Here is a 4941-nt window from a genome sequence, read left to right as displayed (position 1 = left end):
GGATTCTCGCTCCGTAGCCCGGCCTGGAGTGCAGTGGCCAGTGCTCAGCTCCCTGCAAGCTCCGCCTCCCGGGTTTACGCCATTCTCCTGCCTCAGCCTCCCGAGTAGCTGGGACTACAGGCGCCCGCCACCTCGCCCGGCTAGTTTTTTTGTATTTTTAGTAGAGACGGGGTTTCACCGTGTTAGCCAGGATGGTCTCGATCTCCTGACCTCGTGATCCGCCCGTCTCGGCCTCCCAAAGTGCTGGGATTACAGGCTTGAGCCACCGCGCCCGGCCTATTTGCAACTTTTAACAAGTAAAATATTCTCCTGTGAACAAAATTTGGAGCATATTTGTTCCTTTCTACATGATTTATCCAGAATTTGGAAACTATTTGTGAATATTCTCAATTTATGGCAGTACAGTTCATTGAGTAAGTGCAAGAAGAATCTGTTTCCTTTTGTAACAGGACACAGCTGGAGAAATCATGCTTCCTTTAAAGAATCAAAGTTGACTTAGAGAGCCAATTAAAGTCTGTTGGGGAATCTGGCCTCATACCTTATCCACACAGTCTCTGTACAAGGTTCCTGACGACCTGTGGTAACAAAAGAATGTCACTTTCTAACAAGCCCAGGAACCCCAAGTTACCTTGGGACCTCAAGAGAAGAGGAATTTGCCCAACTCACATGTATTTGAGAGCACAAACCCATGGCTGGGCTCGGCTTTTAAAAAGTCTTAACTGAGATTCTGCATGGAACAGAGTTCTATCAAAGCCAACTTAAAAAGCCTAAGTGAAAATAATTATTCTTGGGGCACTTTATGCAAACAATCAGGCCAAGCACAGTAAGACTAACGTTTATTTTGTAAATAAATCAGTTCTATCAAGATTTGTTTTTAATAAAAATGGGGACTGGAGAGAGAAAATTATGCTTCAAAAGAAAAACTATAGTACAGTGTTGTTAGCTGTTCTTGAAGTTTTTTCTCTGCAGTTTAAACTAAATTCTAAATTCTTTGTGGGTTAGAAGTTCCCAAACTAATACTTTCAAATCTTTGCTTTTAAAATTGGGAATTGTACTCCTCATCCTAGGAGTCATTCTTTACCTTACAGTAGGCTGTTTCACGTAAACACTGTAGTAAAATTACAAATGAAAATACTAATGTTCTTGTCATGCAAGCCATGAACGCCCGGCCAGGCCTGCAGGAGTATACTCAGACAGTTGCAAAGCAGTTCTACTCTTCTCATGTTGGGGTTCACTCCCATTCCCACTATGTCCCCTGTCAGCAGGAAGAAGCCAGAGCAATCAACGATCTTTTCCTACCTTCATAACCTATACCTTATTAAGGTGTCATAAAACCCAAAGGGAGGCACTGAAACTGTCATTGCAAAATCATGACTGAGACAGTGAAAGAGATCTAACTTAGCCAACTCTATCTTGCTTCTAACCTCCAAGCTGTCTTTGTTCATTCCTGGGCACAGGCTGAACTAACTTTGGGAGAAACTTATAGTTTATAGTTTAAATAAAGACAGTAACAGATCTTTCCCAAAGCAGACCTCATTCTCGCCTGAGAACTAGATTGCCTTTATAGAACTAACAGCCACAAGATTAGAAATTACGGTTTAGGAGTCATGCAGCTGGAGGTTACAAGATTCTGACCCTCCCTAAACTGCTCCTAAGATCAGTGCTTGAGATATTTTGCAGATCCTGCACTTGATGGATTAGCTGGCACAACCCAGATCAATAAACTGGCTCATCTGATCTTGTGGCCCCCACCCAGAAACTGACTCAGCACAAGAAAGACAGTTGTGACTCTCTCTGATTTAATCTCTGACCAATCAGCACTCCTGGCTCACTGGCTTCCCCCAACCCACCAGTTATCCTTAAAAACTTTGCTCTGCAAATGCTGGGGGAGACTGCTTTGAGTAATAATAAAACTCCAGTCTCCCACACAGCCGGCTGAATTACTTTTTCTCTATTGCATGAATTACTCTTTCTCTATTGCAATTCCCTTGTCTTGATGAATCAGCTCTGTTAAGGCAGCAGGCAAGGTGAACCTCTTGGGAGGTTATAAAAGTGAAGCATTTGGCCAGGTGCAGTGACTCATGCCTGTAATTCCAGTATTTTGGGAGGATAGTGAGTCTGTCTCTTAAAAAAAAAAAAAAAAAAGGTATTTTATAGGATGAAATACTCACACACCTAAAAGGAATGTACTAGAATTGTTATACATCAACATAACTGCTTCACCATACGCCAGGTGATAAGGCTCTGTAGCCAAGGTTACAAGGCAACTAGGTGTCACCCAAGGAAGAGACAGTGTATGACTTGAGGTCACTCAGAAAAGACACCACTCCCACCTAGCTCAAGAGATACAACGTTTACTTATGGAGACAGAAAGTGCACAAGATCCAGCCACTTGCAATGTGTTGGTCCTCCATGGCCAGCAGAACCACTCAACAGCCTACACAGGTGGTGTGTGTATACACGCTTCATATTGCAGTAGAAGGACCTTAATCCCTCCTCTGTGGAGTCTGAAATGCAGAAAGCTAGGAACATGAATGAGGGCTACTGATTCATGCACTTAGAAACAGAACAAAGGAGGCCCGGCATGATGGCTCATGCCTGTAATCCCAGCACTTTGGGAGGCCAAGGTGGGCACATTACCTGAGGTCAGGAGTTTAAGACCAGCCTGGCAAACATGGCGAAACCCTATCTCTACTAAAAATCAAAAATTAGCCAGGCGTGGAGATGTATGGCTGTAATCCCAGCTACTCAGGAGGCTGAGGCAGGAGAACCACTTGAACCCAGGAGGTAGAGGTTGCAGTGAGCCAAGATCGTGCCACTGCACACCAGCCTGGGTGACAGAGCAAAACTCCATCTCAAAAAAATAATAATAACAAAAACAAAAACAAAAAAACAGAATAGAGGAGTACATCAAGTGCAGAAAGACAAGATAATCCCTCACAAGATGTTAAACCCAGCAAAGGTTGTGAGGACTCTTTCACTCTTTCGTAAGGAAATGTTTTGGGCCCAAGGCCACTCTTTTTTCTCACTCTGTCATCCAGGTTGGAGTGCAGTAACACGACCATAGTTCACTGCAGCCTCAAACTCCCAGGCTCAAGTGATCCTCCCACCTCAACCTCCTGAATAGCTGAGACTACAGACATGTGCCACCCTCACCCTGCCTTTTTTTAACAGATAGGGTCTCACTATGTTGCCCAGGCCAGTCTCAAACTCCTGGCTTCAAGAGATCCTCCTAACTTGGCCTCCCAAAGCACTGAGATTACAGGCATAAGCCACAATGCCTGGCATCCAAGGACTCTCCTACACAGCCAAGTAAGGAGAGAGAAACTGTGCATGACTGCTTTTCCCAACAACAACAAAAATATGTGCTAAGTTTAAAAGCACATCCTAAATACGAATTGTGAAAAAGAAAATGTACAATTGTGTGTGTATACACATGTATGTGAAATGTACCTATAACTACTCAAACAAATTCTAAAAGCCTGGAAGAATTTACAAAAACTCTTACTGGTTGTGGGGATAGGAAGGTAGAGAATTGCATTTAAAAGCAACTTTGTATTTTTTTGTCTTCTATTTCCTAAAAGAAAAGTAAATTGAAAAGCAAGTACTAGAAAGCATAGTTATACTGTCATTTACAATTTAAAGCAAATGAAAAGTAAAGCACAGTTTATGTATGCACATAAAAGCTCCTACGCCTCACTACCAAAGTGTTTTTAGCCATGATTTCCTCTGGGAGGTGGGATGACAGGGCTCTCCTTCCTTATTTGCCTATATTGCCTAAATTGTTACCTATTACATTTATAAACGGCAAAGTGATCAATAATTCTGCTTAAGAAGCAAAGCAATTGAGTAGCAACTCATAGGACTGAAGATGGCAAAAGCACAGTGGAAGGGACAGCACATTCTTGAGGGGGAACTTGAGCACAAACAATGGCTTCAGCTCAAGCAACTACAAAAGGAAGTTCTCCAGGTGAACAGATGTAAGGGAAAAAAAAAACAGGCAAGTGAGGTGGAGAACAGGAAGAGCAAAATGCTACCAAAACAAAACATGCAAAACAAAAAGGCAAAACAACAAAAAAAACCTATCCAGAAAGAAAACAGAAAGAAAAGTAGTAGCCAGCAACAATGGAAGAAAAAAAAGTTGAAGAAAAAGAGAAATACAGGCAGTGCTGCCATTAATGTTCCACAGACACAGGATCAGCTGACTCTGTACGAATCACCTGCATCCAGAATTTCTCCAATATGACTCTTGATTCAGTCTCGAGAGCATTCCCATCAGTATCTTCTTGTCCCTAAAAGCTTCTTTATCTAGGAGAAAAGTACCCAGACATTATTGGTGGAAAAGATTCATCAGTAACAGCCATCAATCTACTCCAGGCTCCAAAAATGCCCATAAATAGCCACTGAATTGACAAACTGAAGACTCATGAGACAAGAATTGGAGAGTCTACAAAAAGTGTGAGATGGACAACAGGTCTCAGAACTTGTTGCAAAGTGGCCCCACTACCCTGTGCACAAAGTCACAGATGAAGGTCATATCCCCTGAAAATGTTGACCCCTTCCATCTCCCACCACTGTGAAGCAAATGTAAAAGCAGTGACACTTATGATATTAAAACAGAGCCACCACCTTCTACATTTGCTCTAAACTAATACCTATCCAATGTCCTCTGTGCTCAGCAAGTGCTGCTAATACTGTCAAAAGAAATGACAGTAAACTAAGATGTGAAGACTCACGCTAGAAGGCATGCAATCATCCTACAAAAATAAAGAAACTACAGTCCTACTCTAAGGGCCAAGAAGAGGCAAGAAAAGAGCTACATTAGGGATCACACATGCTGAGGAAGCTGCTACAGTTCTGGCAGAGAACTGAGGCCTTGCTGTGAAAAAAGGGAGTAGAGTAAGAATAAGTATTCAAAGGGGAAAAAAAAGGGAAAATGAA

General features: G+C 42.4%; 1 protein-coding gene across 1 annotated transcript in view; it reads right to left on the bottom strand.

The window, feature by feature from the left end:
- ZNF445 (zinc finger protein 445) overlaps positions 1-4309 on the bottom strand; it is a 28360-nt gene extending 24051 nt beyond the window's left edge. Inside the window, 1 exon segment of the mRNA XM_017876317.1 lies at positions 4221-4309. The gene's annotated coding sequence lies outside the window, so the exon portion shown is untranslated.
- Positions 4310-4941: the final 632 nt, after the last annotated feature.

This window comes from Rhinopithecus bieti, unplaced genomic scaffold, assembly GCF_001698545.2.
Source record: "Rhinopithecus bieti isolate Rb0 unplaced genomic scaffold, ASM169854v2 scaffold_9581, whole genome shotgun sequence".
In the NCBI taxonomy this organism is placed as follows: Eukaryota; Metazoa; Chordata; class Mammalia; order Primates; family Cercopithecidae; genus Rhinopithecus; species Rhinopithecus bieti.
This window is presented reverse-complemented; position numbering and strand designations above follow the sequence as displayed.